The sequence below is a fragment of the Ranitomeya imitator genome, unplaced genomic scaffold, assembly GCF_032444005.1.
Source record: "Ranitomeya imitator isolate aRanImi1 unplaced genomic scaffold, aRanImi1.pri SCAFFOLD_764, whole genome shotgun sequence".
Taxonomy (NCBI): Eukaryota; Metazoa; Chordata; class Amphibia; order Anura; family Dendrobatidae; genus Ranitomeya; species Ranitomeya imitator.
Genome location: NW_027193272.1, coordinates 1 through 22363, shown reverse-complemented (window position 1 = coordinate 22363; position 22363 = coordinate 1). Strand labels below are relative to the sequence as shown.

Sequence of the window (22363 nt, the reverse complement as noted above, 5' to 3'; positions counted from 1 at the left end):
ATTGGATGCTTCAATTTAAATACCAAGTGCTGACAGCAGGCAGGGGCCTAATTCTGTAGATGGCACAGTATATTTGCTACACTGTAAGAAAGGCCTAATTCAGGCCTACATCTTAACACACCTGTGGCAGCAACCAGGAAAGACTGAAAATTGATTGCCTGATTGATTGATTGATTGCCTATTGAATGCAATGCAATGCTTGACATACATACATACATACATACATACATACATACATACATACATACATACATACATACAGAGGTGAAAGCAAGGCACACAAAATGTTGCAATTAGGCAAGTGAAATCGAGCAGCATGCTACATTTGGCAGCCAGCGGCATGTGAAATGTGCTTCCTTAACAACCCTGAAATAAATTCCCATCTAGGGTTCCAAGACAACTTGCTGTGCTGACTAATTTCCATTCAATCTGTTTTTAGAAACCGGATCAGAGAAGGAGTGCACTGTTCCCGGAGAGACTGCAATAGCGGGTCAATGCGTGGAGTGGACTGAGCAAGCTCCATTTCCAGCTCCCTGTTCCAAAAAGCCATTTAATATATGGTCCCCACATGGGGGACGTATCAGATATTAAACTGATAAGAACAGATACTACACTTGATCTTAGCCATAGGAGGCCGAGAAGCGATGGCCTGAAATGGTTGGCCATTTCAGACGCACCCAGGCCTACAACCGACACCCATTGTGGAGACCGAGCCAAAGATTGCCGCAAGGAAGACATTTTCAGAAACTCTGGATGCATTCTCAATGACAGTTCGGGTGTGCTTGGGTTTTGGTCGGTTGTTTGGCTGTGTGTGTCTGTGTGTGCTCGTTGAAGCTGCGCCCAACGCGTTTTGAATCTGCATAACTCTGCCCACTTTGACACACCCACCATCCCCATTGTGACTGCAGGTGAAGGTTCCGTGCTAAGATTCTATCGACTGCAGGCAGCGCACCTGGTTGGTCAAAAGCATTAGAATACTCCTCACACAGGTGTATCTACAAGACACAAGACTAGCAGATTCGAGATCAGCACAGACACCAGTTTTCCTTTTTTTCAAATACCTATCATACACCGCATTTCAAAGTCGGTGGTCCACAAGAGGTAAACAATGTCTTCCAAAAGAATTCATGATCGGTGGTCACAAATGTGGTATGTATGGCAGAACTACTCATTGGATGCTTCAATTTAAATACCAAGTGCTGACAGCAGGCAGGGGCCTAATTCTGTAGATGGCACAGTATATTTGCTACACTGTAAGAAAGGCCTAATTCAGGCCTACATCTTAACACACCTGTGGCAGCAACCAGGAAAGACTGAAAATTGATTGCCTGATTGATTGATTGATTGCCTATTGAATGCAATGCAATGCTTGACATACATACATACATACATACATACATACATACATACATACATACATACATACATACAGAGGTGAAAGCAAGGCACACAAAATGTTGCAATTAGGCAAGTGAAATCGAGCAGCATGCTACATTTGGCAGCCAGCGGCATGTGAAATGTGCTTCCTTAACAACCCTGAAATAAATTCCCATCTAGGGTTCCAAGACAACTTGCTGTGCTGACTAATTTCCATTCAATCTGTTTTTAGAAACCGGATCAGAGAAGGAGTGCACTGTTCCCGGAGAGACTGCAATAGCGGGTCAATGCGTGGAGTGGACTGAGCAAGCTCCATTTCCAGCTCCCTGTTCCAAAAAGCCATTTAATATATGGTCCCCACATGGGGGACGTATCAGATATTAAACTGATAAGAACAGATACTACACTTGATCTTAGCCATAGGAGGCCGAGAAGCGATGGCCTGAAATGGTTGGCCATTTCAGACGCACCCAGGCCTACAACCGACACCCATTGTGGAGACCGAGCCAAAGATTGCCGCAAGGAAGACATTTTCAGAAACTCTGGATGCATTCTCAATGACAGTTCGGGTGTGCTTGGGTTTTGGTCGGTTGTTTGGCTGTGTGTGTCTGTGTGTGCTCGTTGAAGCTGCGCCCAACGCGTTTTGAATCTGCATAACTCTGCCCACTTTGACACACCCACCATCCCCATTGTGACTGCAGGTGAAGGTTCCGTGCTAAGATTCTATCGACTGCAGGCAGCGCACCTGGTTGGTCAAAAGCATTAGAATACTCCTCACACAGGTGTATCTACAAGACACAAGACTAGCAGATTCGAGATCAGCACAGACACCAGTTTTCCTTTTTTTCAAATACCTATCATACACCGCATTTCAAAGTCGGTGGTCCACAAGAGGTAAACAATGTCTTCCAAAAGAATTCATGATCGGTGGTCACAAATGTGGTATGTATGGCAGAACTACTCATTGGATGCTTCAATTTAAATACCAAGTGCTGACAGCAGGCAGGGGCCTAATTCTGTAGATGGCACAGTATATTTGCTACACTGTAAGAAAGGCCTAATTCAGGCCTACATCTTAACACACCTGTGGCAGCAACCAGGAAAGACTGAAAATTGATTGCCTGATTGATTGATTGATTGCCTATTGAATGCAATGCAATGCTTGACATACATACATACATACATACATACATACATACATACATACATACATACATACATACATACAGAGGTGAAAGCAAGGCACACAAAATGTTGCAATTAGGCAAGTGAAATCGAGCAGCATGCTACATTTGGCAGCCAGCGGCATGTGAAATGTGCTTCCTTAACAACCCTGAAATAAATTCCCATCTAGGGTTCCAAGACAACTTGCTGTGCTGACTAATTTCCATTCAATCTGTTTTTAGAAACCGGATCAGAGAAGGAGTGCACTGTTCCCGGAGAGACTGCAATAGCGGGTCAATGCGTGGAGTGGACTGAGCAAGCTCCATTTCCAGCTCCCTGTTCCAAAAAGCCATTTAATATATGGTCCCCACATGGGGGACGTATCAGATATTAAACTGATAAGAACAGATACTACACTTGATCTTAGCCATAGGAGGCCGAGAAGCGATGGCCTGAAATGGTTGGCCATTTCAGACGCACCCAGGCCTACAACCGACACCCATTGTGGAGACCGAGCCAAAGATTGCCGCAAGGAAGACATTTTCAGAAACTCTGGATGCATTCTCAATGACAGTTCGGGTGTGCTTGGGTTTTGGTCGGTTGTTTGGCTGTGTGTGTCTGTGTGTGCTCGTTGAAGCTGCGCCCAACGCGTTTTGAATCTGCATAACTCTGCCCACTTTGACACACCCACCATCCCCATTGTGACTGCAGGTGAAGGTTCCGTGCTAAGATTCTATCGACTGCAGGCAGCGCACCTGGTTGGTCAAAAGCATTAGAATACTCCTCACACAGGTGTATCTACAAGACACAAGACTAGCAGATTCGAGATCAGCACAGACACCAGTTTTCCTTTTTTTCAAATACCTATCATACACCGCATTTCAAAGTCGGTGGTCCACAAGAGGTAAACAATGTCTTCCAAAAGAATTCATGATCGGTGGTCACAAATGTGGTATGTATGGCAGAACTACTCATTGGATGCTTCAATTTAAATACCAAGTGCTGACAGCAGGCAGGGGCCTAATTCTGTAGATGGCACAGTATATTTGCTACACTGTAAGAAAGGCCTAATTCAGGCCTACATCTTAACACACCTGTGGCAGCAACCAGGAAAGACTGAAAATTGATTGCCTGATTGATTGATTGATTGCCTATTGAATGCAATGCAATGCTTGACATACATACATACATACATACATACATACATACATACATACATACATACATACATACAGAGGTGAAAGCAAGGCACACAAAATGTTGCAATTAGGCAAGTGAAATCGAGCAGCATGCTACATTTGGCAGCCAGCGGCATGTGAAATGTGCTTCCTTAACAACCCTGAAATAAATTCCCATCTAGGGTTCCAAGACAACTTGCTGTGCTGACTAATTTCCATTCAATCTGTTTTTAGAAACCGGATCAGAGAAGGAGTGCACTGTTCCCGGAGAGACTGCAATAGCGGGTCAATGCGTGGAGTGGACTGAGCAAGCTCCATTTCCAGCTCCCTGTTCCAAAAAGCCATTTAATATATGGTCCCCACATGGGGGACGTATCAGATATTAAACTGATAAGAACAGATAAGGTTTCAACAAAATTTTATTTAGTCATAAGACATAGAACAACAAGAAAAAAAGAAACCTTTTGTGCAAAAGAAACATAAACAATTACAATAATAAAATACAACAACATGAAACAACTTAATATAAAACAGTATTCCACATATAAAAACACCATCTACGATTCGCTTCCTTCTTCCCCACATCTTTAACATCCTTTAAGAAATAAATAAACATTTCACTAAAAGCCAATTTAATACAATCATTTACAGAGATAAAATCACGGTTAAAAAGTAAAATGTTTCTCGCTTTCCAGATTGCATTTTTGGCACAGTTTATTATACACCAGCATACTTTGAACTGGTGTGTAGTGGGGCAATTAAAAAGTCCATATAAAACATACTCATAGCTAAAATCTTTAAGACCACAAACCCATTTTAAAAGTATCCCCAATCTCCCCCAAAGTTCTTGTGCAAAACAGCAGTTCCAGAAAAGGTGCAAAACAGTCTCATCCTCTCGGCAAGAGTCTCTTGGGCACTTTGCCCGCGCCACCAGGCCTCTCCTGTGCTGGAAGTCTCTGGTTGGGAGGCACTGGTGGGCAGCCATCCATGCGATGTCTTTGTGAATGTTGGCCAAGAATTTCCCAAAAACGTTCCTCCACACACGCTTGGATCTACTCCAGGAGAAGTTGCTCACAGGGGACACTCCTTCTTCTCTTCTCAGATGAACCATCAATTTTTTTCTGTCCAGAAGGAGATCGGCATCCAAGTCCTTTAATTTATAAGTCCTTATCACCTTTTCTAAAACAATAAAATGCTTGGGCGGGCATAATAAAATGGGTGCTGATAAACATGGCCTGAACCATTTTTTAAAGATAAAACCGCAAGTATATTTTAAAAACAGACTAAAAGTAGAATTAGTGTTAAAAACTTTAAAACAAAAACAAAAGAAATTTACATATAAATACAAATGCAAGTCAGGGACATCTTTTCCTCCATTTTGTTGTTTCTTGTACATTTCCGTTCGCCTCAGCTTTTCCATTTTTGATCCCCAAATGAACATAAAAATACATCGAGTTAGTTTTTTTAGTATCAACTCAGAAGGAGGATATACCATGGCAACATAAAGCATCATAGGCAATAAAACAGATTTAATAATTAAAATTTTCCCTTCAATCGACAAGCATCTCAAATTCCAGAAGGAGAGCTTTTTCACCATTTTATGCTGTACCTCCTCCCAGCTCACGTGTCCATCATTTTTAGCATCAAATACTATACCCAAAATTTTTACCTCGTCGTGCCTCAATTTTACTGCTGGTAGGTCATTTGTATCCCAGGAACCCAAAATCAAACATTCAGTTTTATTAAAATTCATTTTAAAACCTGAAGCCTGACTAAAAAAATTGGTGCACATTACCACTCTCCGGAGTGAAGCAGGATCTGTACAGATGGCAGTAACATCATCCATGTAGGCAAATACTTTGACTTGGGCCCCTCCTCCACCCGGAATAGGAACCCCTCGGACCACTTTATCTCTCCGGATCATACACAGCAGGGGTTCCATAGCACAAATAAAAAGAATTGGGGATAATGGACACCCCTGCTTCACTCCGGATTCCAACGGGATAAAATCTGTTAAAAAACCATTGACAGAAATTTGAGAAAACACATTATTATATAAAATCATAATACGAGATAAAAACATGTCGGGGATCGCCATTTGTTTTAAAACTTTAAAAAGATACTCATGCGAGACCCTGTCAAACGCCTTTTCAAAGTCCAGCGCCAACAGGGCCAGGCTCTGACTTCTATCCCTAGAGTACCATATTGCATCTCTAATAACATTTAAAATCTCAGCAATATTCCTCCCTGGTACTCCACATACTTGTTCGGGTTGTATCAATTTATTAATCACAGTTTTAAAACGACAAGCAATAATTTTAGCTAAAACTTTATAGTCCATGTTGAGGAGGGTGATAGGCCTCCAATTCCTGAGGTCATCACGAGCGCCCTTTTTCTTATAAATTAAGGACACTATCCCCCTCCTCCATGACTTAGGCAGCTCTGAACACATAAAAACCTCTTTAAAAAGTGCTAAAAGATCCTCCTTTAAAACATCCCAAAAAGTCAAATAAAATTCAACAGGTAGACCATCTGCTCCTGGGGCTTTCCCTTTTGAAAAACTTTTAAAAACACTAAAAAGTTCTTCCATGCTAAGATCTTCTATTAAAAACCCCTGGTCTACAGAACTTAACTTAAAATCCAGGATATTAAGAGCATCTTGTAAAAAAACATTATTTACACTTTTTTTACTAAAAAGGTCTCTATAAAAATTAAAAGCCACCTTCTTCATACCTTCCACAGTTGTTTCTCCATCAAGACAGGTGATCGTCTCCTTTTTCTCCATCACTTTTTTAAAAAAGAAACGTGTACACTTCTCACCTTCTTCTAAATGTTTCACTTTGGAATTAAAAATTATTTCTTTACCTTTTTGATCAAGGCACAATTGTATTTCAGTTTTTAGGCTTGCAATATCATCTTCCACCTCTAGTCCTATCTCTTTAAATTTATGGAGAGTTTGCAGTCTCATATTTAAATTTACATAAATCTGCTTTTTCCGCCGCGCCTTCCTCTTTCCAGCCCTGATAAAAAAAAACCTTATTTTATCTTTGATCACTTCCCACCAGGATAGGATTTTAATATATGGAGGCCTTAACTGTCTCCATTCCTGGTAGGCATTACAGAAGTCTGACCTCACCTGAGGGTCTTCCAGCAAATGGACCCCCAGACGCCACAAACCTCTATTTATCCTCAGCTCTCCTTGATACTCTATCTTTACGCTTAACATTTTATGATCAGAGAATAAATTAGGCATTAAAACAAATTGTACAGGGCTAAAATCCTCAGATAAAAACATAAAATCGATCCTGGAAGCCACTCCCCGACCGGACCATGTAAATCCTGGGTCCGTCGGCGAAAGCGACCTCCAGGCATCGCATAACTTAAAATCAGTCTGCAAGCTATTTAGTAAAAAACACGACTTATCTAACTTACGGATTGGGTCACCCCCTCCTCGGCGCTCATTCACATTCAGGCAATTAAAGTCCCCAGCTACCAAGAGAGGAGATGACCCTACACAGAATACCGGTAGAATTTCAAACAAACGTATACGCTCCTGTTTATCTGGTGGAGCGTACACATTAATGACACGGAAATTAAAATTATTAAAACACAAATGCACTAGGATAGCTCTGCCGGGTACAATCTCAGTAACAGAGGAGATGATGATGTTATTACCTCGGCAGAGCAGACCCACACCAGCAGACTTGTTTTCGTTCGAGCCCGACCATACAGAGGGCCCTAGTTTCCAGTCCTTTTTTATCTCGTTATACCGGATTCCATGCTGCAGACCACACTCCTGTAAAAAACATATATCAAAGTCTAATGTTTCAAAAAAATCAAAAAGAGCAGCCCTGCGGACAGGGCTCTTTAGAGATCTCACATTAAGTGAGAGACACCTCATGGATGGCATTTATGTCATGAGGGAGGAGAGATATCCTCAATGACTTCCATAAACTCCTCAATCACATCTGGCAGTGTGGAAAAAGAGTCAATGTTCTGGGGATCCGAGGAACCCGGTAATGGATACCCAGAAGAGTCCGTGTTCAGCCACATGTCTCCGCTGGGAAAACACACATCCGGAGACTCTGGATTGGCCTCCAGAAGAGTATCCCCTCGCAGCTTCTTTCCAGAAGGCTCAGGCAGCTCACTCGTACAGTCGTCCTCTGTGATAGCTACATGGCCTCTTACTTCCTGGGGGGCCTCCGGATCTGGCACAATGACCTCATCCACACCATCACCTGTAGGAGAAAAAACTGCGGTCTGCTGGCTCGAGTCCCTGGGAATGACTGGGGTCTTCGCCACAGTGCCCCCCACCGCCAACATAGTGGGGGCGCTCTGCTCCAACACACCAGCCTCATTCGAGACCTTCGACACAAGGGTTACCCCCCCAACGGGAGAGTCCCCCTGCTCCAGTCTCTGGGTGGTCCGCCCTCCGCCCTTTTTCCGGGACTTCGACACAGGAGGGCCTCCCTGAGGGCCACCACACTCCTGCTCCGTCCCCACCTTCTCCTCTGCGCCCTTGGCCTTCTCAGCCGCCTCCCCTGCTGTAGGAACAGTGGGACTTGGCTCAGGCCTTACTCCGGTCTCCGGGATACTCAGCTCAGCATGGACCGGGACAATAGCTGGTTCCTGCCTTGGCACGGGTCTCTCAGCCGCCTCTGCATACGTACGGACTTTAGTCCTATGTGGGCATCCTCGGAACATATGTCCAACCTCCCCGCATAGGTTACAAGCCTTCTTTTGAGGGCAATCCTTCATGAAGTGTCCGAATTGACCACAATTGCTGCAGCGGAATGCCCTTCTTTCCACACAATTCCCTTGGGTATGCCCCATCTTGCCACAGTTCCTGCAATACATAGGCATACCTGTGTAGAATAAGTAGCCACGGCTCTTCCCAATGGTGATGGTAGAGGGGGGATGTTCTGTTCCTCCAAAGCCCTCCGGATTTTTCTTCAGCCGCACCAGGAATTTCCGCTTGCCACACCAGAAACCAACGGCGTTTTTAACATTCCCTTGAAAGGTTACTTCATCGCAATAGCGACGCAAACAGGTTAAAATGTCCAGTACTTCCACAAAAGGATTTGGAAAGAAAACAATCATTTGTACCTCCTCTTGGACGAAAAGCAGGGAGAAGACCAGGCCCTCCAGTTCATCAGCAAAGATGTTGTCATTCACCTTTTGGACCAACTGCTGACAACAACCATGGCTCCTAAAGGTAATAGTATAAGTACCTTTCTGCTCATTGTCCTGAAAACAGAAGATGTCCTCTCTGCCGAACTCCAGGATCCCAAGAAGGACGGTGTTGCAAACGTAGCGGATTTCTTTCTCCTTCCGGAATCTCTCCAAGACCTCGATACGGACCGTGTTCCTCATCCGGGGTTCACCCGATGCAAAGGTAAGTGCAGCCGGCATCCTTCCGAGAAAGAACTCCAGCTGTAAACACAAAAAAAGGCTAGCGCCCTTTTAAGGCGATCGCAACTCGTTGCTCCGGACTAATCCTCTCTCCCTATAGCAGCAGGGGGGTGAAGCCCCTCCGAAGAGGAGCGATCCCCCCAGGCCGAGAGAGAGGGTACCGAAAGCACCCGACCTGACTACAATCTCACAGTTAAACTGATCGATCGCAGCCAAAAGGCCGAGAAGCGATGGCCTGAAATGGTTGGCCATTTCAGACGCACCCAGGCCTACAACCGACACCCATTGTGGAGACCGAGCCAAAGATTGCCGCAAGGAAGACATTTTCAGAAACTCTGGATGCATTCTCAATGACAGTTCGGGTGTGCTTGGGTTTTGGTCGGTTGTTTGGCTGTGTGTGTCTGTGTGTGCTCGTTGAAGCTGCGCCCAACGCGTTTTGAATCTGCATAACTCTGCCCACTTTGACACACCCACCATCCCCATTGTGACTGCAGGTGAAGGTTCCGTGCTAAGATTCTATCGACTGCAGGCAGCGCACCTGGTTGGTCAAAAGCATTAGAATACTCCTCACACAGGTGTATCTACAAGACACAAGACTAGCAGATTCGAGATCAGCACAGACACCAGTTTTCCTTTTTTTCAAATACCTATCATACACCGCATTTCAAAGTCGGTGGTCCACAAGAGGTAAACAATGTCTTCCAAAAGAATTCATGATCGGTGGTCACAAATGTGGTATGTATGGCAGAACTACTCATTGGATGCTTCAATTTAAATACCAAGTGCTGACAGCAGGCAGGGGCCTAATTCTGTAGATGGCACAGTATATTTGCTACACTGTAAGAAAGGCCTAATTCAGGCCTACATCTTAACACACCTGTGGCAGCAACCAGGAAAGACTGAAAATTGATTGCCTGATTGATTGATTGATTGCCTATTGAATGCAATGCAATGCTTGACATACATACATACATACATACATACATACATACATACATACATACATACATACATACAGAGGTGAAAGCAAGGCACACAAAATGTTGCAATTAGGCAAGTGAAATCGAGCAGCATGCTACATTTGGCAGCCAGCGGCATGTGAAATGTGCTTCCTTAACAACCCTGAAATAAATTCCCATCTAGGGTTCCAAGACAACTTGCTGTGCTGACTAATTTCCATTCAATCTGTTTTTAGAAACCGGATCAGAGAAGGAGTGCACTGTTCCCGGAGAGACTGCAATAGCGGGTCAATGCGTGGAGTGGACTGAGCAAGCTCCATTTCCAGCTCCCTGTTCCAAAAAGCCATTTAATATATGGTCCCCACATGGGGGACGTATCAGATATTAAACTGATAAGAACAGATACTACACTTGATCTTAGCCATAGGAGGCCGAGAAGCGATGGCCTGAAATGGTTGGCCATTTCAGACGCACCCAGGCCTACAACCGACACCCATTGTGGAGACCGAGCCAAAGATTGCCGCAAGGAAGACATTTTCAGAAACTCTGGATGCATTCTCAATGACAGTTCGGGTGTGCTTGGGTTTTGGTCGGTTGTTTGGCTGTGTGTGTCTGTGTGTGCTCGTTGAAGCTGCGCCCAACGCGTTTTGAATCTGCATAACTCTGCCCACTTTGACACACCCACCATCCCCATTGTGACTGCAGGTGAAGGTTCCGTGCTAAGATTCTATCGACTGCAGGCAGCGCACCTGGTTGGTCAAAAGCATTAGAATACTCCTCACACAGGTGTATCTACAAGACACAAGACTAGCAGATTCGAGATCAGCACAGACACCAGTTTTCCTTTTTTTCAAATACCTATCATACACCGCATTTCAAAGTCGGTGGTCCACAAGAGGTAAACAATGTCTTCCAAAAGAATTCATGATCGGTGGTCACAAATGTGGTATGTATGGCAGAACTACTCATTGGATGCTTCAATTTAAATACCAAGTGCTGACAGCAGGCAGGGGCCTAATTCTGTAGATGGCACAGTATATTTGCTACACTGTAAGAAAGGCCTAATTCAGGCCTACATCTTAACACACCTGTGGCAGCAACCAGGAAAGACTGAAAATTGATTGCCTGATTGATTGATTGATTGCCTATTGAATGCAATGCAATGCTTGACATACATACATACATACATACATACATACATACATACATACATACATACATACATACAGAGGTGAAAGCAAGGCACACAAAATGTTGCAATTAGGCAAGTGAAATCGAGCAGCATGCTACATTTGGCAGCCAGCGGCATGTGAAATGTGCTTCCTTAACAACCCTGAAATAAATTCCCATCTAGGGTTCCAAGACAACTTGCTGTGCTGACTAATTTCCATTCAATCTGTTTTTAGAAACCGGATCAGAGAAGGAGTGCACTGTTCCCGGAGAGACTGCAATAGCGGGTCAATGCGTGGAGTGGACTGAGCAAGCTCCATTTCCAGCTCCCTGTTCCAAAAAGCCATTTAATATATGGTCCCCACATGGGGGACGTATCAGATATTAAACTGATAAGAACAGATACTACACTTGATCTTAGCCATAGGAGGCCGAGAAGCGATGGCCTGAAATGGTTGGCCATTTCAGACGCACCCAGGCCTACAACCGACACCCATTGTGGAGACCGAGCCAAAGATTGCCGCAAGGAAGACATTTTCAGAAACTCTGGATGCATTCTCAATGACAGTTCGGGTGTGCTTGGGTTTTGGTCGGTTGTTTGGCTGTGTGTGTCTGTGTGTGCTCGTTGAAGCTGCGCCCAACGCGTTTTGAATCTGCATAACTCTGCCCACTTTGACACACCCACCATCCCCATTGTGACTGCAGGTGAAGGTTCCGTGCTAAGATTCTATCGACTGCAGGCAGCGCACCTGGTTGGTCAAAAGCATTAGAATACTCCTCACACAGGTGTATCTACAAGACACAAGACTAGCAGATTCGAGATCAGCACAGACACCAGTTTTCCTTTTTTTCAAATACCTATCATACACCGCATTTCAAAGTCGGTGGTCCACAAGAGGTAAACAATGTCTTCCAAAAGAATTCATGATCGGTGGTCACAAATGTGGTATGTATGGCAGAACTACTCATTGGATGCTTCAATTTAAATACCAAGTGCTGACAGCAGGCAGGGGCCTAATTCTGTAGATGGCACAGTATATTTGCTACACTGTAAGAAAGGCCTAATTCAGGCCTACATCTTAACACACCTGTGGCAGCAACCAGGAAAGACTGAAAATTGATTGCCTGATTGATTGATTGATTGCCTATTGAATGCAATGCAATGCTTGACATACATACATACATACATACATACATACATACATACATACATACATACATACATACATACATACAGAGGTGAAAGCAAGGCACACAAAATGTTGCAATTAGGCAAGTGAAATCGAGCAGCATGCTACATTTGGCAGCCAGCGGCATGTGAAATGTGCTTCCTTAACAACCCTGAAATAAATTCCCATCTAGGGTTCCAAGACAACTTGCTGTGCTGACTAATTTCCATTCAATCTGTTTTTAGAAACCGGATCAGAGAAGGAGTGCACTGTTCCCGGAGAGACTGCAATAGCGGGTCAATGCGTGGAGTGGACTGAGCAAGCTCCATTTCCAGCTCCCTGTTCCAAAAAGCCATTTAATATATGGTCCCCACATGGGGGACGTATCAGATATTAAACTGATAAGAACAGATACTACACTTGATCTTAGCCATAGGAGGCCGAGAAGCGATGGCCTGAAATGGTTGGCCATTTCAGACGCACCCAGGCCTACAACCGACACCCATTGTGGAGACCGAGCCAAAGATTGCCGCAAGGAAGACATTTTCAGAAACTCTGGATGCATTCTCAATGACAGTTCGGGTGTGCTTGGGTTTTGGTCGGTTGTTTGGCTGTGTGTGTCTGTGTGTGCTCGTTGAAGCTGCGCCCAACGCGTTTTGAATCTGCATAACTCTGCCCACTTTGACACACCCACCATCCCCATTGTGACTGCAGGTGAAGGTTCCGTGCTAAGATTCTATCGACTGCAGGCAGCGCACCTGGTTGGTCAAAAGCATTAGAATACTCCTCACACAGGTGTATCTACAAGACACAAGACTAGCAGATTCGAGATCAGCACAGACACCAGTTTTCCTTTTTTTCAAATACCTATCATACACCGCATTTCAAAGTCGGTGGTCCACAAGAGGTAAACAATGTCTTCCAAAAGAATTCATGATCGGTGGTCACAAATGTGGTATGTATGGCAGAACTACTCATTGGATGCTTCAATTTAAATACCAAGTGCTGACAGCAGGCAGGGGCCTAATTCTGTAGATGGCACAGTATATTTGCTACACTGTAAGAAAGGCCTAATTCAGGCCTACATCTTAACACACCTGTGGCAGCAACCAGGAAAGACTGAAAATTGATTGCCTGATTGATTGATTGATTGCCTATTGAATGCAATGCAATGCTTGACATACATACATACATACATACATACATACATACATACATACATACATACATACATACAGAGGTGAAAGCAAGGCACACAAAATGTTGCAATTAGGCAAGTGAAATCGAGCAGCATGCTACATTTGGCAGCCAGCGGCATGTGAAATGTGCTTCCTTAACAACCCTGAAATAAATTCCCATCTAGGGTTCCAAGACAACTTGCTGTGCTGACTAATTTCCATTCAATCTGTTTTTAGAAACCGGATCAGAGAAGGAGTGCACTGTTCCCGGAGAGACTGCAATAGCGGGTCAATGCGTGGAGTGGACTGAGCAAGCTCCATTTCCAGCTCCCTGTTCCAAAAAGCCATTTAATATATGGTCCCCACATGGGGGACGTATCAGATATTAAACTGATAAGAACAGATACTACACTTGATCTTAGCCATAGGAGGCCGAGAAGCGATGGCCTGAAATGGTTGGCCATTTCAGACGCACCCAGGCCTACAACCGACACCCATTGTGGAGACCGAGCCAAAGATTGCCGCAAGGAAGACATTTTCAGAAACTCTGGATGCATTCTCAATGACAGTTCGGGTGTGCTTGGGTTTTGGTCGGTTGTTTGGCTGTGTGTGTCTGTGTGTGCTCGTTGAAGCTGCGCCCAACGCGTTTTGAATCTGCATAACTCTGCCCACTTTGACACACCCACCATCCCCATTGTGACTGCAGGTGAAGGTTCCGTGCTAAGATTCTATCGACTGCAGGCAGCGCACCTGGTTGGTCAAAAGCATTAGAATACTCCTCACACAGGTGTATCTACAAGACACAAGACTAGCAGATTCGAGATCAGCACAGACACCAGTTTTCCTTTTTTTCAAATACCTATCATACACCGCATTTCAAAGTCGGTGGTCCACAAGAGGTAAACAATGTCTTCCAAAAGAATTCATGATCGGTGGTCACAAATGTGGTATGTATGGCAGAACTACTCATTGGATGCTTCAATTTAAATACCAAGTGCTGACAGCAGGCAGGGGCCTAATTCTGTAGATGGCACAGTATATTTGCTACACTGTAAGAAAGGCCTAATTCAGGCCTACATCTTAACACACCTGTGGCAGCAACCAGGAAAGACTGAAAATTGATTGCCTGATTGATTGATTGATTGCCTATTGAATGCAATGCAATGCTTGACATACATACATACATACATACATACATACATACATACATACATACATACATACATACAGAGGTGAAAGCAAGGCACACAAAATGTTGCAATTAGGCAAGTGAAATCGAGCAGCATGCTACATTTGGCAGCCAGCGGCATGTGAAATGTGCTTCCTTAACAACCCTGAAATAAATTCCCATCTAGGGTTCCAAGACAACTTGCTGTGCTGACTAATTTCCATTCAATCTGTTTTTAGAAACCGGATCAGAGAAGGAGTGCACTGTTCCCGGAGAGACTGCAATAGCGGGTCAATGCGTGGAGTGGACTGAGCAAGCTCCATTTCCAGCTCCCTGTTCCAAAAAGCCATTTAATATATGGTCCCCACATGGGGGACGTATCAGATATTAAACTGATAAGAACAGATACTACACTTGATCTTAGCCATAGGAGGCCGAGAAGCGATGGCCTGAAATGGTTGGCCATTTCAGACGCACCCAGGCCTACAACCGACACCCATTGTGGAGACCGAGCCAAAGATTGCCGCAAGGAAGACATTTTCAGAAACTCTGGATGCATTCTCAATGACAGTTCGGGTGTGCTTGGGTTTTGGTCGGTTGTTTGGCTGTGTGTGTCTGTGTGTGCTCGTTGAAGCTGCGCCCAACGCGTTTTGAATCTGCATAACTCTGCCCACTTTGACACACCCACCATCCCCATTGTGACTGCAGGTGAAGGTTCCGTGCTAAGATTCTATCGACTGCAGGCAGCGCACCTGGTTGGTCAAAAGCATTAGAATACTCCTCACACAGGTGTATCTACAAGACACAAGACTAGCAGATTCGAGATCAGCACAGACACCAGTTTTCCTTTTTTTCAAATACCTATCATACACCGCATTTCAAAGTCGGTGGTCCACAAGAGGTAAACAATGTCTTCCAAAAGAATTCATGATCGGTGGTCACAAATGTGGTATGTATGGCAGAACTACTCATTGGATGCTTCAATTTAAATACCAAGTGCTGACAGCAGGCAGGGGCCTAATTCTGTAGATGGCACAGTATATTTGCTACACTGTAAGAAAGGCCTAATTCAGGCCTACATCTTAACACACCTGTGGCAGCAACCAGGAAAGACTGAAAATTGATTGCCTGATTGATTGATTGATTGCCTATTGAATGCAATGCAATGCTTGACATACATACATACATACATACATACATACATACATACATACATACATACATACATACATACATACAGAGGTGAAAGCAAGGCACACAAAATGTTGCAATTAGGCAAGTGAAATCGAGCAGCATGCTACATTTGGCAGCCAGCGGCATGTGAAATGTGCTTCCTTAACAACCCTGAAATAAATTCCCATCTAGGGTTCCAAGACAACTTGCTGTGCTGACTAATTTCCATTCAATCTGTTTTTAGAAACCGGATCAGAGAAGGAGTGCACTGTTCCCGGAGAGACTGCAATAGCGGGTCAATGCGTGGAGTGGACTGAGCAAGCTCCATTTCCAGCTCCCTGTTCCAAAAAGCCATTTAATATATGGTCCCCACATGGGGGACGTATCAGATATTAAACTGATAAGAACAGATACTACACTTGATCTTAGCCATAGGAGGCCGAGAAGCGATGGCCTGAAATGGTTGGCCATTTCAGACGCACCCAGGCCTACAACCGACACCCATTGTGGAGACCGAGCCAAAGATTGCCGCAAGGAAGACATTTTCAGAAACTCTGGATGCATTCTCAATGACAGTTCGGGTGTGCTTGGGTTTTGGTCGGTTGTTTGGCTGTGTGTGTCTGTGTGTGCTCGTTGAAGCTGCGCCCAACGCGTTTTGAATCTGCATAACTCTGCCCACTTTGACACACCCACCATCCCCATTGTGACTGCAGGTGAAGGTTCCGTGCTAAGATTCTATCGACTGCAGGCAGCGCACCTGGTTGGTCAAAAGCATTAGAATACTCCTCACACAGGTGTATCTACAAGACACAAGACTAGCAGATTCGAGATCAGCACAGACACCAGTTTTCCTTTTTTTCAAATACCTATCATACACCGCATTTCAAAGTCGGTGGTCCACAAGAGGTAAACAATGTCTTCCAAAAGAATTCATGATCGGTGGTCACAAATGTGGTATGTATGGCAGAACTACTCATTGGATGCTTCAATTTAAATACCAAGTGCTGACAGCAGGCAGGGGCCTAATTCTGTAGATGGCACAGTATATTTGCTACACTGTAAGAAAGGCCTAATTCAGGCCTACATCTTAACACACCTGTGGCAGCAACCAGGAAAGACTGAAAATTGATTGCCTGATTGATTGATTGATTGCCTATTGAATGCAATGCAATGCTTGACATACATACATACATACATACATACATACATACATACATACATACATACATACATACAGAGGTGAAAGCAAGGCACACAAAATGTTGCAATTAGGCAAGTGAAATCGAGCAGCATGCTACATTTGGCAGCCAGCGGCATGTGAAATGTGCTTCCTTAACAACCCTGAAATAAATTCCCATCTAGGGTTCCAAGACAACTTGCTGTGCTGACTAATTTCCATTCAATCTGTTTTTAGAAACCGGATCAGAGAAGGAGTGCACTGTTCCCGGAGAGACTGCAATAGCGGGTCAATGCGTGGAGTGGACTGAGCAAGCTCCATTTCCAGCTCCCTGTTCCAAAAAGCCATTTAATATATGGTCCCCACATGGGGGACGTATCAGATATTAAACTGATAAGAACAGATACTACACTTGATCTTAGCCATAGGAGGCCGAGAAGCGATGGCCTGAAATGGTTGGCCATTTCAGACGCACCCAGGCCTACAACCGACACCCATTGTGGAGACCGAGCCAAAGATTGCCGCAAGGAAGACATTTTCAGAAACTCTGGATGCATTCTCAATGACAGTTCGGGTGTGCTTGGGTTTTGGTCGGTTGTTTGGCTGTGTGTGTCTGTGTGTGCTCGTTGAAGCTGCGCCCAACGCGTTTTGAATCTGCATAACTCTGCCCACTTTGACACACCCACCATCCCCATTGTGACTGCAGGTGAAGGTTCCGTGCTAAGATTCTATCGACTGCAGGCAGCGCACCTGGTTGGTCAAAAGCATTAGAATACTCCTCACACAGGTGTATCTACAAGACACAAGACTAGCAGATTCGAGATCAGCACAGACACCAGTTTTCCTTTTTTTCAAATACCTATCATACACCGCATTTCAAAGTCGGTGGTCCACAAGAGGTAAACAATGTCTTCCAAAAGAATTCATGATCGGTGGTCACAAATGTGGTATGTATGGCAGAACTACTCATTGGATGCTTCAATTTAAATACCAAGTGCTGACAGCAGGCAGGGGCCTAATTCTGTAGATGGCACAGTATATTTGCTACACTGTAAGAAAGGCCTAATTCAGGCCTACATCTTAACACACCTGTGGCAGCAACCAGGAAAGACTGAAAATTGATTGCCTGATTGATTGATTGATTGCCTATTGAATGCAATGCAATGCTTGACATACATACATACATACATACATACATACATACATACATACATACATACATACATACAGAGGTGAAAGCAAGGCACACAAAATGTTGCAATTAGGCAAGTGAAATCGAGCAGCATGCTACATTTGGCAGCCAGCGGCATGTGAAATGTGCTTCCTTAACAACCCTGAAATAAATTCCCATCTAGGGTTCCAAGACAACTTGCTGTGCTGACTAATTTCCATTCAATCTGTTTTTAGAAACCGGATCAGAGAAGGAGTGCACTGTTCCCGGAGAGACTGCAATAGCGGGTCAATGCGTGGAGTGGACTGAGCAAGCTCCATTTCCAGCTCCCTGTTCCAAAAAGCCATTTAATATATGGTCCCCACATGGGGGACGTATCAGATATTAAACTGATAAGAACAGATACTACACTTGATCTTAGCCATAGGAGGCCGAGAAGCGATGGCCTGAAATGGTGGCCATTTCAGACGCACCCAGGCCTACAACCGACACCCATTGTGGAGACCGAGCCAAAGATTGCCGCAAGGAAGACATTTTCAGAAACTCTGGATGCATTCTCAATGACAGTTCGGGTGTGCTTGGGTTTTGGTCGGTTGTTTGGCTGTGTGTGTCTGTGTGTGCTCGTTGAAGCTGCGCCCAACGCGTTTTGAATCTGCATAACTCTGCCCACTTTGACACACCCACCATCCCCATTGTGACTGCAGGTGAAGGTTCCGTGCTAAGATTCTATCGACTGCAGGCAGCGCACCTGGTTGGTCAAAAGCATTAGAATACTCCTCACCACAGGTGTATCTACAAGACACAAGACTAGCAGATTCGAGATCAGCACAGACACCAGTTTTCCTTTTTTTCAAATACCTATCATACACCGCATTTCAAAGTCGGTGGTCCACAAGAGGTAAACAATGTCTTCCAAAAGAATTCATGATCGGTGGTCACAAATGTGGTATGTATGGCAGAACTACTCATTGGATGCTTCAATTTAAATACCAAGTGCTGACAGCAGGCAGGGGCCTAATTCTGTAGATGGCACAGTATATTTGCTACACTGTAAGAAAGGCCTAATTCAGGCCTACATCTTAACACACCTGTGGCAGCAACCAGGAAAGACTGAAAATTGATTGCCTGATTGATTGATTGATTGCCTATTGAATGCAATGCAATGCTTGACATACATACATACATACATACATACATACATACATACATACATACATACATACATACAGAGGTGAAAGCAAGGCACACAAAATGTTGCAATTAGGCAAGTGAAATCGAGCAGCATGCTACATTTGGCAGCCAGCGGCATGTGAAATGTGCTTCCTTAACAACCCTGAAATAAATTCCCATCTAGGGTTTCCAAGACAACTTGCTGTGCTGACTAATTTCCATTCAATCTGTTTTTAGAAACCGGATCAGAGAAGGAGTGCACTGTTCCCGGAGAGACTGCAATAGCGGGTCAATGCGTGGAGTGGACTGAGCAAGCTCCATTTCCAGCTCCCTGTTCCAAAAAGCCATTTAATATATGGTCCCCACATGGGGGACGTATCAGATATTAAACTGATAAGAACAGATACTACACTTGATCTTAGCCATAGGAGGCCGAGAAGCGATGCCTGAAATGGTTGGCCATTTCAGACGCACCCAGGCCTACAACCGACACCCATTGTGGAGACCGAGCCAAAGATTGCCGCAAGGAAGACATTTTCAGAAACTCTGGATGCATTCTCAATGACAGTTCGGGTGTGCTTGGGTTTTGGTCGGTTGTTTGGCTGTGTGTGTCTGTGTGTGCTCGTTGAAGCTGCGCCCAACGCGTTTTGAATCTGCATAACTCTGCCCACTTTGACACACCCACCATCCCCATTGTGACTGCAGGTGAAGGTTCCGTGCTAAGATTCTATCGACTGCAGGCAGCGCACCTGGTTGGTCAAAAGCATTAGAATACTCCTCACACAGGTGTATCTACAAGACACAAGACTAGCAGATTCGAGATCAGCACAGACACCAGTTTTCCTTTTTTTCAAATACCTATCATACACCGCATTTCAAAGTCGGTGGTCCACAAGAGGTAAACAATGTCTTCCAAAAGAATTCATGATCGGTGGTCACAAATGTGGTATGTATGGCAGAACTACTCATTGGATGCTTCAATTTAAATACCAAGTGCTGACAGCAGGGCAGGGGCCTAATTCTGTAGATGGCACAGTATATTTGCTACACTGTAAGAAAGGCCTAATTCAGGCCTACATCTTAACACACCTGTGGCAGCAACCAGGAAAGACTGAAAATTGATTGCCTGATTGATTGATTGATTGCCTATTGAATGCAATGCAATGCTTGACATACATACATACATACATACATACATACATACATACATACATACATACATACATACATACATACAGAGGTGAAAGCAAGGCACACAAAATGTTGCAATTAGGCAAGTGAAATCGAGCAGCATGCTACATTTGGCAGCCAGCGGCATGTGAAATGTGCTTCCTTAACAACCCTGAAATAAATTCCCATCTAGGGTTCCAAGACAACTTGCTGTGCTGACTAATTTCCATTCAATCTGTTTTTAGAAACCGGATCAGAGAAGGAGTGCACTGTTCCGGAGAGACTGCAATAGCGGGTCAATGCGTGGAGTGGACTGAGCAAGCTCCATTTCCAGCTCCCTGTTCCAAAAAGCCATTTAATATATGGTCCCCCACATGGGGGACGTATCAGATATTAAACTGATAAGAACAGATACTACACTTGATCTTAGCCATAGGAGGCCGAGAAGCGATGGCCTGAAATGGTTGGCCATTTCAGACGCACCCAGGCCTACAACCGACACCCATTGTGGAGACCGAGCCAAAGATTGCCGCAAGGAAGACATTTTCAGAAACTCTGGATGCATTCTCAATGACAGTTCGGGTGTGCTTGGGTTTTGGTCGGTTGTTTGGCTGTGTGTGTCTGTGTGTGCTCGTTGAAGCTGCGCCCAACGCGTTTTGAATCTGCATAACTCTGCCCACTTTGACACACCCACCATCCCCATTGTGACTGCAGGTGAAGGTTCCGTGCTAAGATTCTATCGACTGCAGGCAGCGCACCTGGTTGGTCAAAAGCATTAGAATACTCCTCACACAGGTGTATCTACAAGACACAAGACTAGCAGATTCGAGATCAGCACAGACACCAGTTTTCCTTTTTTTCAAATACCTATCATACACCGCATTTCAAAGTCGGTGGTCCACAAGAGGTAAACAATGTCTTCCAAAAGAATTCATGATCGGTGGTCACAAATGTGGTATGTATGGCAGAACTACTCATTGGATGCTTCAATTTAAATACCAAGTGCTGACAGCAGGCAGGGGCCTAATTCTGTAGATGGCACAGTATATTTGCTACACTGTAAGAAAGGCCTAATTCAGCCTACATCTTAACACACCTGTGGCAGCAACCAGGAAAGACTGAAAATTGATTGCCTGATTGATTGATTGATTGCCTATTGAATGCAATGCAATGCTTGACATACATACATACATACATACATACATACATACATACATACATACATACATACATACAGAGGTGAAAGCAAGGCACACAAAATGTTGCAATTAGGCAAGTGAAATCGAGCAGCATGCTACATTTGGCAGCCAGCGGCATGTGAAATGTGCTTCCTTAACAACCCTGAAATAAATTCCCATCTAGGGTTCCAAGACAACTTGCTGTGCTGACTAATTTCCATTCAATCTGTTTTTAGAAACCGGATCAGAGAAGGAGTGCACTGTTCCCGGAGAGACTGCAATAGCGGGTCAATGCGTGGAGTGGACTGAGCAAGCTCCATTTCCAGCTCCCTGTTCCAAAAAGCCATTTAATATATGGTCCCCACATGGGGGACGTATCAGATATTAAACTGATAAGAACAGATACTACACTTGATCTTAGCCATAGGAGGCCGAGAAGCGATGGCCTGAAATGGTTGGCCATTTCAGACGCACCCAGGCCTACAACCGACACCCATTGTGGAGACCGAGCCAAAGATTGCCGCAAGGAAGACATTTTCAGAAACTCTG

The 22363-nt window shown here is 44.5% G+C and overlaps 14 non-coding genes and 1 pseudogene across 14 annotated transcripts; all 15 read right to left on the bottom strand.

The window, feature by feature from the left end:
* Positions 1-453: 453 nt before the first annotated feature.
* On the bottom strand, positions 454-646 carry LOC138652950 (U2 spliceosomal RNA). The gene has a single exon (XR_011315644.1). It is a non-coding gene; the product is annotated as a U2 spliceosomal RNA (small nuclear RNA).
* A 977-nt stretch (positions 647-1623) lies between these two features.
* Positions 1624-1816, bottom strand: LOC138652949 (U2 spliceosomal RNA). Its single transcript, XR_011315643.1, has one exon. It is a non-coding gene; the product is annotated as a U2 spliceosomal RNA (small nuclear RNA).
* A 981-nt stretch (positions 1817-2797) lies between these two features.
* LOC138652948 (U2 spliceosomal RNA) lies at positions 2798-2990 on the bottom strand. The gene has a single exon (XR_011315642.1). It is a non-coding gene; the product is annotated as a U2 spliceosomal RNA (small nuclear RNA).
* Positions 2991-3967: 977 nt separating this feature from the next.
* LOC138652971 (U2 spliceosomal RNA) lies at positions 3968-4168 on the bottom strand (annotated as a pseudogene).
* A 6172-nt stretch (positions 4169-10340) lies between these two features.
* LOC138652947 (U2 spliceosomal RNA) lies at positions 10341-10533 on the bottom strand. Its single transcript, XR_011315641.1, has one exon. It is a non-coding gene; the product is annotated as a U2 spliceosomal RNA (small nuclear RNA).
* Positions 10534-11510: 977 nt separating this feature from the next.
* LOC138652946 (U2 spliceosomal RNA) lies at positions 11511-11703 on the bottom strand. Its single transcript, XR_011315640.1, has one exon. It is a non-coding gene; the product is annotated as a U2 spliceosomal RNA (small nuclear RNA).
* A 985-nt stretch (positions 11704-12688) lies between these two features.
* On the bottom strand, positions 12689-12881 carry LOC138652945 (U2 spliceosomal RNA). The gene has a single exon (XR_011315639.1). It is a non-coding gene; the product is annotated as a U2 spliceosomal RNA (small nuclear RNA).
* A 977-nt stretch (positions 12882-13858) lies between these two features.
* Positions 13859-14051, bottom strand: LOC138652944 (U2 spliceosomal RNA). Its single transcript, XR_011315638.1, has one exon. It is a non-coding gene; the product is annotated as a U2 spliceosomal RNA (small nuclear RNA).
* A 977-nt stretch (positions 14052-15028) lies between these two features.
* On the bottom strand, positions 15029-15221 carry LOC138652943 (U2 spliceosomal RNA). Its single transcript, XR_011315637.1, has one exon. It is a non-coding gene; the product is annotated as a U2 spliceosomal RNA (small nuclear RNA).
* Positions 15222-16206: 985 nt separating this feature from the next.
* LOC138652973 (U2 spliceosomal RNA) lies at positions 16207-16399 on the bottom strand. Its single transcript, XR_011315666.1, has one exon. It is a non-coding gene; the product is annotated as a U2 spliceosomal RNA (small nuclear RNA).
* A 977-nt stretch (positions 16400-17376) lies between these two features.
* Positions 17377-17569, bottom strand: LOC138652972 (U2 spliceosomal RNA). The gene has a single exon (XR_011315665.1). It is a non-coding gene; the product is annotated as a U2 spliceosomal RNA (small nuclear RNA).
* A 977-nt stretch (positions 17570-18546) lies between these two features.
* LOC138652964 (U2 spliceosomal RNA) lies at positions 18547-18739 on the bottom strand. The gene has a single exon (XR_011315658.1). It is a non-coding gene; the product is annotated as a U2 spliceosomal RNA (small nuclear RNA).
* Positions 18740-19717: 978 nt separating this feature from the next.
* LOC138652953 (U2 spliceosomal RNA) lies at positions 19718-19910 on the bottom strand. Its single transcript, XR_011315647.1, has one exon. It is a non-coding gene; the product is annotated as a U2 spliceosomal RNA (small nuclear RNA).
* Positions 19911-20895: 985 nt separating this feature from the next.
* On the bottom strand, positions 20896-21088 carry LOC138652969 (U2 spliceosomal RNA). Its single transcript, XR_011315663.1, has one exon. It is a non-coding gene; the product is annotated as a U2 spliceosomal RNA (small nuclear RNA).
* A 976-nt stretch (positions 21089-22064) lies between these two features.
* Positions 22065-22257, bottom strand: LOC138652942 (U2 spliceosomal RNA). The gene has a single exon (XR_011315636.1). It is a non-coding gene; the product is annotated as a U2 spliceosomal RNA (small nuclear RNA).
* Positions 22258-22363: the final 106 nt, after the last annotated feature.